The sequence below is a fragment of the Castor canadensis genome, chromosome 3 (genome assembly GCF_047511655.1).
Source record: "Castor canadensis chromosome 3, mCasCan1.hap1v2, whole genome shotgun sequence".
Classification (NCBI taxonomy): domain Eukaryota; kingdom Metazoa; phylum Chordata; class Mammalia; order Rodentia; family Castoridae; genus Castor; species Castor canadensis.
Window position 1 is genome coordinate 199777349 of NC_133388.1, and position 12808 is coordinate 199790156.

At 44.7% G+C, this 12808-nt stretch overlaps 1 protein-coding gene and 1 pseudogene across 7 annotated transcripts in view; one reads left to right on the plus strand and one right to left on the minus strand.

The window, feature by feature from the left end:
- The window catches only part of Znf250 (zinc finger protein 250), a 32094-nt gene extending 30480 nt beyond the window's left edge, over positions 1-1614 (minus strand). For 5 of the 7 annotated variants that reach the window (XM_074069502.1, XM_074069497.1, XM_074069498.1 and 2 more), the window contains exon 1: positions 992-1471. The gene's annotated coding sequence lies outside the window, so the exon portion shown is untranslated. The other 2 variants (XM_074069501.1, XM_074069499.1) reach the window with 2 other exon arrangements.
- A 3817-nt stretch (positions 1615-5431) lies between these two features.
- On the plus strand, positions 5432-5937 carry LOC109692672 (small ribosomal subunit protein eS17-like; annotated as a pseudogene).
- Positions 5938-12808: the final 6871 nt, after the last annotated feature.

The window sequence follows — 12808 nt, forward strand, 5'->3', positions numbered from 1 at the left end:
CAACATACATGAAAAGAATGTGAGCTGGCAACTTACAAAGGAGCTACAAATGGCTAAATCACAAATGAGGCAGGGATGCAAACAGGTTCTCTATACAGGGAGGGCGGGAAGGCGGCTCACCACGCCCCACCTGTCAGCCTCATTCCACCTCTCTCAGGTGTCCAGCAGGGAAACCCCCGGTGCAAGGCCTTCTGAAACAGGGCAGAACCACAGCATCCATCCAGCAGGGGGCGAGCCCGGCGGAGCTTCGCTTTTAGTTAATAACGGAAAAAAGGTGTGAGTGTGCGCCGCCGGCAGTACCTGCATCAAAAATTCAGGAGGTGCCAACGAAACCGTCCTCAGTGCCACCTGTGGTGCACTGGCATGCTTGCATTAAGAGAGTTATTGCAATTATTTTCTATTACAAAATTTAAAAGCCAACTCTAAACAAAGAAAATGCTACGTTAGTCTCACTCATGGAAAGAGAAACAGAGAAAGATAGCATCGGTAGAAAATGGGCGGAGGCTGAGAAACGGGAAGCAGCACATCTAGCCTCGAAGCAGAGCCGCGCATCCTCGCTGGGAGGGGAAGACCGCGCCGCTAGGGTACGATTCCAGCCCACAGGGGTAGCGCGCCGGGTCCCGGCTACTTCGCGGCTGAGCGGGGGATCGCTGGAGCCCAGCCCGAGCAACACAGCAAGACCCCGTCTCAACCGCCACCCGCCCCGACCACCGTCGCTTCTGCGTTTCGCAGAGGCCTCGGTCCCCCCGCTTTCCGCCGAGACCCCACCCGCGGCTCCTGACTCTGACCGGGCTGGCAGGAGGCATGGCGCGGGTTCTAGGGTGGAGGGGCCAGGAGCGCCCCAAAGGGAAGAAGAGGAAAAGCGAGGGAGGGCGCGGCCTGGATGAGCAGCCGGGGCGCCGCGCGCCGTGAGGGGAGGGGCCGGAATCGGTGTGAGGACGCGCCGCTTAGATGTAGGTGAGGAAGAGGATTCCGCCCGGCACCCACGTACCTCCAGCTCACCGTCTGTCGCAGCCTCCCGCCGAAGGGCGGCCGCGCAGCACCCTCAGACAAAGGGGCCGGCCCACCCCGTCTGCGCAGTCGCCAATCCTGAGCGTGCTGCCCCTCAGGCCCCGCCCCAGATTTCCAGACCGCCAATCGTGGAGTTCAACGTCCGTCAGTTAGGTGGTCTATCACGCCTCCGGGCCCGACGCTTTTCTCGGCGACGGACCGCCGGGCGGCGCTCCTCAGCCAGCGCCGAGGCTTTCGCGGGGCCTAGAAAGCTACGCTGAGCGGAGGCCAGCCGCGCCTACCCTGCCCGACTTCCGGACGAATTGGCGGAAGCGGGTGTTGAGCCTCCTCGCTCCCCAGCCTTTGCTCTGGCGGCTCCTGCGGCCAGGAACAGTTCTCTGGCCCCACTTGGCCGTATCCTGCCGCCGCTAGAGCCCAAGTGTCACCCTTCCCTCGTCGCAACACGCTGAAGTCATCTTGCTCGGGGACTTACGTGGTTATTTCCGCCCGCCTAGGAAGGTGAGCGCCGGAAGGCGCAGGCGCGGTCTCTGGCCCAATGCTGGCCCAGGTCTGCGGGCTCCCTGTGGTCCACCCTACATCGTGGACACAGGCGTGCACCCAGTTTCCAAAGGCAGTCAGGCGGGTTTGGAGTCGGGACCTGGGAGGAGACAGTCGGCTCTTGCCCGTTCTTGTTCCGCCTCCTGAAAGCCATCCTGCCCTAGCTTTCTGGGCCGGGCTGGAGGCCGCAGTGTGGGCACCCTACTGTTGTGTTAGAGGGCCAGCGTCCGATGAGGGGGACGAAGCCACCAAGTGCCACCGCCCGAGCTTGTGCTCCCACGGGACCCTCGGCGGTGAGGGGCAGGATTCCCCGCTTTGTGGAGTGCAAATCACCCTTCTCCAACCACACACTGTACTATAATAGGGGCTTCTGCCACGGGGCTGCGAAGCCGGGGACCAACATCATCAGAATTTGGCACCATTGTTGGACTCTGCTGGATTGGTTTGCTAATTGAGGAATCTAGTTCCCTTCCAGCAAACCTTGGTCCTAAGAAAGAACCCATGTTCCCAGGCTTCCACCTCAGTGCGTCCTCTGTGTGTGTGATTTGAGATAACCTCACTGTGCTGCCTAAGCTGGTTCCAACTCATGGGCTCAAGCTGTCCTTGTGCCTTGGCTTCCTGAGTGGCTGGAACTACAGGTGTGTTCTACCATGCCTGGTTCGCTATCTCTTTCTCTCTTTGGTGGGACTGGGGTTTGAACTCAGGGCTTCACACTTCCAGAGTAGGCGCTTGAGCCACACCTCCAAGCCGATGGCTTTTCTGTAACCTTTTGTTTTGCAAATATTCGTGCATAAATTTATGAAAGTTAAAAGAACAATACAGTTAATACTTCTGTGCTCTTCCCTTGGATTCAACAGCCAACATCTTCCCTGCCACATCTCTTTTGTACATAAGCTCTACCACCTCTTATTTTTCTTTTCTACAAGTACAGTGTTTATTGCTAATTGTGTGTAGGAAGTGTACTAAGCAATGGGTCTATGTCAGTGAATAAAAACAAGCAATGCTCCTAACAAATCTGTGTCCTGCTGGATGCCACATGTAAATGAGGACAGCAAGTAATACAAATGATAAATAAGGGAATTATCAAGTATGTCCTCTATGGAAGGTCTGGGAAGTTGCTGCTGTATCTCACCTGGGTGGAATGAGGCAGCAAACAGCCTACACCTGCCCCATCTTCCTCTGGGCTCTTCAGCTCCAAGATGAAAGGGCCCAGGCTTTCCAAGGATCTTTACATTAGTCTTCCTAACTTCCTACCCTGTTCCACTACCAGATGCAAAGACAGCAGCCTTGCAGAACTGTTAACTATAATCCCACAAGCATGTGAGGTTTGATACCTGAAACACATATGTATAATTTATACATATATAAATTTTCTTTGAACTCTAATACAGTATTTCTTACAAGCAACATACATTTTCCTGCTTGTTCAAATAAACATAGAAAAGAGAAAATACAAGTGACTCTTAAAGCATCATGCATAAGAAGGGAAAGGTGGACCAAGCTTCTGCCAGCACCTTCCCTGTTCCCCTCTGAATGTGGGTATGGTGAGACTCTGTTGACTGTTCACTGATATGTCTCATGCCCAGGACAGTGCCTGGCCCACATGGATGTGCTTATGATGAAAAAGTGAGTAGAGGATGTATGACGTTGGGAGCATAAGCTGTGATGCCTTGTTGGGAAACTGGGCACTGAAACACCATATAGGGTTGACAGCCTAAAGAACTTCTAGGGAAACTAAGCTAGCCCATCTACATTACAAAGGAACCTATCTTTTCATCTTGCAATTTCCCTCCTGGGAATTCACCCCAAAGGTATGATGGATATGGGAAAGACCCTGAGTGTGCTGTCATTCCTTAGTCTTGTTTGCCCCACCAGCAAGTCTTAGGATATTATCATATGTCCTCCCCTAACACTCAAAACCTCTGCTGGCGTGTAAAGCATGCTGGGCTCCATACAGGCAGAGATCTCAGTGTTCTCCAGGGAGTGGAAGGTGTACTGTTAGGAGATGGCACTCTACCTGTTCAAATGAGTTGTTCCAGAAGGTGGCCATCCCCACTCACCTGGAACAACTTTAAAAAAAAAATCTTAAACTCCCACAATGTTTATTACAAAGGTCACCCCTGATCTTCTTGTCAGCACTGTCTTCTACCTCTAGTTTCCTTTATCTACTCAACACACAGACACAGGATAGAGTAGTGGCCAAAGCAGGCAAGTTTCTTCCTTGTAAGCTTGCATCCGGTGGGTAAGTACAACAAACACAAGATGATTCCCAGAAGCATCTGCTGGTTGGGAAGAACAATGAAGAGGCCAACAGCTGGGGAACTTCTCCCCATCTACTATTTTTTTTAGCTTCTTATGGAAAGTTTGAAAAATATGCAGAGGTAGAGAAGGTAATATAATGAACACTGTATGCCCATCAAACAATTTAAATTAGACCTGTTTCCCTCTCCGTTTACCTCCTCCATCTCAGAATTCATTTTTAACAAGATTTTATTTTTAATTGACAAATATATGGGATATGATGCTTTGATAAATACAGTAGAATGATTAAATCAAACTAATTAACATACCCATCACCTCATAGATTTATACATTTTTTGTGGTTAGAATATGTAACCTCTTTTTTTTTTGTTTTTGAGAGTAGCTGGAGAGTTTATTGAGATAGAAAAATAACAACGAGTGGAGCTTCAAGAACTTGAAGGGGTCCCAAAGGAAGGTTGCCCATAACCTCTAGTCTTTAAGCAATTTTGAAAGATGAATTATTAATTTTTTTGGCAGTACTGGGCCTTGAACTTACTATGCAGGTGCTCTATCACTTGAGCCATGCCCCAGCATTATTTTTTTTTATTGCACATCACTCTGTTATTATACTGATCTGGAAAAGGATTTAGTACAGTTATGGTCTAAATGGGTACTGGGCCCAACTGGGACATGATTCAGAAATTAGACACAGTGAAAAACATACTTGGACATGATTAAGAGGAATTTCACTGCCGGAAAACAAGTCAAAGGAGGGATTCTAAGTACACAGCAAGAAGCACTCCTGTCCCTTAGTAGCAGAGGTAGCCTTATCTTATATTGGTGTGAGGAATGGCTTATTTGCTGGTGTCCACATGTGGGACTACTTAGCACTAAGAAGCCCAAGAAGGGTTTTGTCCAATATTTTCTCTATGTATATGCTTCCAACCCAAGAATATCTTAAAGACACATGCTGGGAACAAAACATTTATTCAAATGACTCCTTTGATCACAAATATTTACAAAGGAGAAATATCTATTTTAAAGAACACCTGACTAAACAAGCATCTGATGAAACCCATCCTTTGTGCAAAGTGATGTCCAAGGGAAACACATCTATGTCATAATGACCAACTTACCCATTAATAGACATAGGCTGTTTCTAGTTTTGCATAATGACAACTAACTGCTACAAATATGTCTCTGTGTGTACCTGTGCTTTTGTTCCTCTTGGTTAAATTTACATAGAGGCATGGATGGGTGGTGTAGTGTGTATTTAACTTTTAAAGAAACTGCCAACCCCTTCCCAACGTGTTTCTCCACTTAACATCTGCCCCTCCCCCAGCAGTATATGCCAACACTTGGCAAGTACTTTTAAAAATTAGCTATTTAATGGTATTTCATGTGTGTTTTCTTTTTTTTGGTCTTGGAGATTGAACAAGGCCTCTTATATGCCAAGTATATGCTCTGCTACTGAACTACAACTCTAGGCCCTCTCCATTGTGATTTTCATGTTCATTTCTCTAATGCTTGATGGTGTTAAGCATCATTACGTGTGATTATTTGCCATCTATCTGTATTTCCTGGTGAAGTGTATGTTCAATTTTTCCAGCATTTTTAATTAGATCATTTGTCTCTTGTTGAATTGTAAGAGTTCTTTACATCTTTTAGCTGGACCCGCCAACATGGGCCGCGTTCGCACCAAAACCGTGAAGAAGGCGGCCCGGGTCATCATCGAGAAGTACTACACGCGCCTGGGCAATGACTTCCACACCAACAAGCGCGTGTGCGAGGAGATCGCCATCATCCCTAGCAAGAAGCTCCGCAACAAGATCGCCGGCTATGTCACGCATCTCATGAAGCGGATCCAGAGAGGCCCCGTGAGAGGTATCTCCATCAAGCTGCAGGAGGAGGAAGAGAGAGAGGAGAGACAACTACATTCCGGAGGTCTCAGCCCTGGATCAGGAGATCATTGAAGTTGACCGTGACACTAAGGAAATGCTGAAGCTTTTGGACTTCGGGAGTCTCTCCAACCTTCAAGTCACTCAGCCCACAGTTGGGATGAATTTCAAAACACCACGTGGAGCCGTTTAAATCTTTCTGCTGAGATATATTTTCAATAAACCCAGGAACACCAAAAAAAAAAAAAAAGAGTTCTTTACAGGATTCAATACAAATCTTTTGCTGGATACATATTTTGAAATATTTTCTCTGAGGCCATCCTTTGCCTTTTCATTACATTTTGCAGTTCATTTTGGGGGAGTAATAGGTTTAATTCACAAGTTTTCTTCCTTGAATGTTCATGCTTTCTGTGTCCTATTTAATACATCTTTGCCAAAGTCAATATATCTCGGGTTTTCTCCTTTATTTTCTTATAAAAGTTGTATACTGTTACATTGATGATATATTTTAAGTTAATTTTTAGATATGGTGTGAGGAAGGGATTTAGGTTCATTTTGTTGGTATGTTGTTACTTTTATATATTAGTTTTACATATATTATCAGTAATATAAATATCTTCCCCATTTTGTCATTGTCTTTTTACTTTACGTTGGTTTTGGTCATGCAAAAAATTTCTATATGGCCAAATTATCAGTATGTTCTCTTATTGTTTCTTGATTTTGAGTAATAGTACAATTTCTCTAACTTCCAAGTTCCAGAGTAATTCATCCATGTTTTCACCAGTACTTGTTTTGCTTCTTTACACTTAAATCTCTGCTGTGTTTAGAATTTATCTTATTTGGTATGAATGATGAACCTAATTTTATCTTTTTTCCAAATGGTTAATGTTTATCCCAAACTACACATTATGAAGTTTAACCTTAACCCATTTATTTAAGATATGCTTTTCTTATACCTTTTTTTTTTGTGGTAACTGGAGCTTGAACTCAGAACCTCCACTTGACCCATGCCTCCAGCTCTTTTTGCTTTCATTTGTTTTTAGATAGGGTCTCTCACTTTTACCCTGCCAGCCTCAGACCACAGTCCTTCTACCTTCACCTCTTGAGTAGCTGGAATTACAGCTGTGTAACACTGTGCTAGGCCCTCTTGTGTCAAATTTCTAGAGTAATGATAAGAGCCTCACCCATGGGTGCAGAAGACCCTCACATAGGAGAAGCCACAGGAGGGTCTGGGAGCTCCCTCCTCACACACCAGGGGCTGGTGTGGACTATGGTTCTTGCCCTCTGAGCTCTGGGCAAGTGGTCTAGCTAAGATTCAGCCAGTCAGGGCTCTGCTCCCTTCCCTCCTGGGGCCTAGAGTGGAAGCTTGTGGATCCTGGCCCTGGTCTTTGTGCATTGTGCTTGAGAGTTGCCCCGATTTGTCTTGTGTGGATGGGGGCATGTTAGGGAGACCCTTCACTCTCCCAAGTCAATCTGATCCCACAATTTATAGGAGTCACTTATGAGGTATGAGCTGTGGCATCTCCCAGGACTGCAGATCTTACAGATCATGGTGCAGATGGGGCCATCCCAGAAACCATCTGTTAGGGCTCTTGTTTTGTTCCAATATTTGGAAGTGGAGATAAGGAGCAAGGAGAACATTCTTCTGGCTTCCAGACTCAGTGTACCAGGGTGAGGACCTGTGTGATGGGGACAGTAAGTTTTAGTCAGGGCATGAAGTTGAAGGGAACATGTAGAGAAGTCTCAATATTGGAAAGCTGTTAGTGACCATTAATCTAAGATAGGAGAGCAAAAGTTGTGGTGGCTGTGGAGGAGTATTTTGGAAGGTATGGAAAAGTTTATGACTCACATAGTTGAGGTCTTTGGAGAGAGTGGAACAGGCCACTTCACAGATGCAAAATGGCCACAGAGAGCAAAGAAAAGAGGCTGGGCTGGGTGTGGGGTCAGCATGAGTTCTCAAGCATAGGCAGCCACTTGTATGGTTTGAATCCTAGCAGAGCCAAAGGAGGAGCAAATAGGTTTTCTTATCAGCTTGACCAGTTGTGGGAATCAAGAAGGAATGTGGGGCTTAATGCTGCTAGTAAACATAAAAAAACAGAGTCAAGCTTGTAATTCTAGCTACTCAGAAAGCAGAGATCAGAAGGAATGTGGCTCAAAGCCAGCCCTGGCCAAATATTTTGCGAAACCCTGTCTTGAAAATACTCAACAAGGGGCTTGTGGAATGGCTCAAATGGTAGAGCATCTGCCTTGAGTTCAAACCCCAGTACCATCACCACCAAAAAAAAGGGGGGTGTCAGACTGCTCATTATAACGCACCACTGATGTTTGATGACTGATATATGCCATGTTTCATTCAATTGAACTTAAGATCCCAGGATTGTGTATTCTAAGAAGTGAAATGAATGCCTTGGTCACCATCGGTAACATACAACTCAGAATGGGTTAAGGATCATCCTGTAGAGGCATAGTTTGTAGCCTGAGTGTGTGCAGAGACATGTATGACCTTCATTTGTAGTTTGGCTATCTGCAAGGTCTTATATAATGAGTTCCAATCCTTGAAGGCCTTAAAAATTTATTATGGGTTGTATTACTATTTTAACTATGGTGGGAGAGGACCATGAGGGCCCATGTTGTCAAGCCAATTTTTAAATGCCAGTTAAATTTTAATTTATGAGTTATTAGTAGAACATCTTCAATGGAACACTTTAGGGTGATGGGCACTATGTTTATAGGGAATTTAGGCAAGGCAGTGGTTTTGATGGTTAGGTAAGGTTGACCTATTTGTTCTATGTTTAGCAACTCTGTTGTGATTACAGGGCACCCTCTGTACAGTGGGTCTTCACTGTCATCTGACATATATTAAACCCATGAAGGTTTGCCAATTGGTGCTTTTCAGCAGATGTGATATTAATTAAAAACCTGTGCTGTGGGGTGGGGGCAGGGGGGAGAAATGACCCAAGCCTTGTATGCACATATGAATAAAAAAAAAAACTGTGTTGTAGAGATGTAAAAGTCAACCAGCATCCTTTTGTCTTTTTTTGGTTATATAGTCTTTCAGTAAATCATTAATTTCCATTTGGGTTGAATTGTGTCCTTCTGTTTCTTTTGTTTCCTCAGCTTTCTTTTTTTCCTTTCATCACTTTTCTTGAAAGGGGTGTGGGGGGTCACTTTATAAACTGGCTTATATTTATGAATTTTTCCCTCCAAGAGCCTCAAACCATTGTCATCAGTATTGCCCACTTCCCCTAAGGCAATGGTTGCTTTGTGTAATTTAGGGACTCCAGGTTTAAATTGGATTTGAATTAATCCTTGGCTGTACCAGGGTGTTTTCTCTACAATCCTAAAGTTCAAGATCTTTGTGGTAGCCGGGCACTGGTGGCTCACATGTGTAATCCTAGCTACTCAGGAGCCAGAGATCAGTAAGATTGTGGTTCTAAGCCAGCCTGGGAAAATAGTTTGCGAAACCCTATCTCAAAAATACCCAACACAAAAAGGACTGGTGGAATGTCTCAAGGTGTAGGCCTGAGTTCAAGCCCCAGTACTGGGAAAAAAAAACAAAAACAAAAACGAAAAACCTTTGTGGTGATAGAGGCACAGGTGGTGGCAGCTGCAGCAGCTGCCTGGGTCCTGCTGAGCTGTCTGCTCTCAGGACTGTGGACTTCGGTGTTCCACCTAATACCTTTTTCCTCTCTCTCTCCCTAAATACTACACATATGTCACACCAAGGCATAGCATCTTTAGAGTGATCTATAAGTTGGGGATATCAGAATCCCTAGCCTTGCTCTCAAACACACAGACATGTCTGGGCTGAGACACCCAATTCAGGGGTACATGGAGGAGGACCCCCAAGTCTATACTCCTGTCCATAGACACCAATTCACTGTCCATACTGCCAGTTTAGTTCAGTAAAAGTGTAACAGTGATGCCATTAGGCTCAAATTCTGAGTGGGGGTCCACTTTTTCCACAAAAAGCAGTCCTACTCTGACTGCAGGCTGATGCAAGGGAAGGCAGACAGAGGGGGTGGTGATAGTGTATTGTCTAGACATCCTGCTCACAGTGTAATCGTTACAGTCTCCCACAGGGTCAGATGGACCCTCACCCAAAAATTTGAGACTAATGACATTGTATATACACCACAGGGGTACATAGTTTATTTCTTTAACTGAGTGTGACTTGGGTCTCATTATGGCCATGGGTGTGGCTGGGGTGAGAGTGCCTATGTGCAGGCAGAGGCTTGGGGGCAGGAGGTACAGGGGAAGCCCACACCAAGGGCAGGACCCCCCCTCAAAAAAAAAGTGGCTGAGACTGCTTGTTGCATCATTTGAGAGGTACACAAGATACTCCTTGCACTTCCTCATCACTATTTTCCCCTAATCAGATTTCTCAGAATTCTCCTGCTCCTGCCAAAGATGGATGTGGGAGCTTAGTAAACATTTTAGGGAAGTGCTATCCTTAGAGAGCATAATTGATGGAGTGTGATACTTTTCTCCTTTCCAAATTTGTATTTTGTAGAATGTTGCTGATTTTAAAATTTTTTTAAAAACTTAAATTGGGAAACCATATTTAAAATCTGGGATGTTGGATGAAGAAGAACGAAATGTTATCATTCGCTGGTAAATGGATGGAATTGGAGAACATCATTCTGAGTGAGGTTAGCCTGGCTCAAAAAACCAAAAATCATATGTTCTCCCTCATATGTGGACATTAGATCAAGGGCAAACACAACAAGGGGATTGGACTATGAGCACATGATAAAAGCGAGAGCACACAAGGGAGGGGTGAGGATAGGTAAGACACCTAAAAAACTAGCTAGCATTTGTTGCCCTTAACGCAGAGAAACTAAAGCAGATACCTTAAAGCAACTGAGGCCAATAGGAAAAGGGGACCAGGTACTAGAGAAAAGGTTAGATCAAAAAGAATTAACCTAGAAGGTAACACCCACGCACAGGAAATCAATGTGAGTCAATGCCCTGTATAGCTATCCTTATCTCAACCAGCAAAAACCCTTGTTCCTTCCTATTATTGCTTATACTCTCTCTACAACAAAATTAGAAATAAGGGCAAAATAGTTTCTGCTGGGTATTGAGGGGGGGGAGAGGGAGGGGGTGGAGTGGGTGGTAAGGGAGGGGGTGGGGGCAGGGGGGAGAAATGAACCAAGCCTTGTATGCACATATGAATAATAAAAGAAAAAATAAAAAATAAAAAAAAATAAAATAAAATCTGGGATGTTGGGCTGGGGATGTAGCTCAATGGTAGAGTACTTCTCTAGCATGCACAAGGCCCTGGGTTCAATCCCAGCACCACAACGGAAAAAAAAATCACTTTAAAATCTGGAATGTTGTTTTCTCAGGGGCTTCTGCATGGCATGTGACTACCACCTCAGTGCTAACCTCATTAGTGGCCCCAGTCTTGGGGTGACACGGATGCCAGCTTCTTTGGCCACAGCCAGAACCACCGTGTGGAATTAGGGCAGGAGCAGAGGGTGGGTTTGAGTTCTTTCCACAAACACCATTTTGGACATAGGTAGTAGTCAGAGCAGAGACAGCAAGGGGATAAGGTAGAAGTCTCATCGCTGCAAAGAAAGCATGAACACTTTAAGACAAAAGATTTGGGCCAGACTTCAGATCTCTCATCCCAGCAAACTGTGAGAAGGCTCACTCTTTTTTCTTTCCTTTCTTTTCCCCCTGATTTCTGTTTCCTACTGTGATACTCCAATAATTAAGCATTTAGCTAAAAAGTTAAGGGCCTTTAAAAAAATTTTTTAAACAAGATTTTTTTTTTTTAAACAGGACTTCTTATCCCTTTCATGCCACTCCAACTCTGTAGCAGTACACCCTGGAGGCAGTGATATGGCTTTTTAGGCTTTCTCTGTTGCAAGGAATCTGAATGTGTTCTGTGAGAAGCACGCTTGCAAAGACATCATAAAAGTTGGAGGGAAAAAAGTTGTGCCCTTCTACTCCACTGTGGCAGGTTTCCCTACAGCCACATCTGGATTCCTCTCCATAGCATTTGATGCAGCTGACCTTTTCCATGACACCTGAGTCCCCTTCCCCACAGCTGCTGTGTTGCTTCACTTCTTCCCTTTCCCCCTTTTTAAATTCTTTCCCCAGGATAATTCATGCTTCCTCAGATCCATTGCCCATTTTATTTATTTTGCGGTGCTAGGAATTGAACCCAGGATCTCATAAATGCTAGGCAAACACTCTACCACTAAGCTGCATCCCCAGCTCCCCATTTAAAAAATTCCAATGACTCCCAAATATATTTCTCCATTCCAAATCTGTCTTTAAGATCTGAATTCATAGTTAACAGACCTTAAAAACTTTTCCACTTGGATTCTCACAGATACCCCAAACTTGATGGCTCCAAAGAGAACTCTTGATTTTTACCCCCTTCCTCAACCCTGGTCTGCTAACTGAGACCCAAGCTTCTGCCAACCAAGAGCAGTGACAGACTCAAGAGCAGTGGAGAAAGTGGCAGACTTTCTCCAGAAGGACATAAACTGAGGACACACTAATGTGAAGGCTATGAATCAGGGAACAAACTTTAGGGTAGCTGTTTTCTTGTCACATCTAAAAAAAAGATGGAGTGCACATAGAGGAGCAGAGTTGTCTACCACAGAGATCTGCTTCCATCCTCAATAGTATAAGGTGGATTCACTTATAGCTCTTCAATAAGTTAATGCTATTGAGTGGATGTCTTTATTTGTACCAAACAAAAATTAAGACACTTTGTACTTAGCATAATTTGGACTACTTCCCCATTGTTTTTTTCTGTTCTTACTTTGGTGCTGCATTGAATCCATAGCTAATTCAGAAATTTCATCTTCAAGATAATGAGTTTGCCTATGAATAGGTGAGATAGACTTCACTATTTATTCATGTTTTTTTTTTCTAATGTCCCTTTGAAGAATTTTATTGTTTAAAAATGGAGGTCACTTACCTATAAAGAAGGAAATTGACAAGGATTAAAGAAAACTACTAATTTGGAACCCCAAAGAAACAAATCTAATTATTACAGGTGAATAATAGCAACTGCAGAAGGAAAAAAGCCAAAACCAAGACTCAAATATCTATGTACATAATATTTTGACATATATTCTCAAACCAATTGGAGAGAC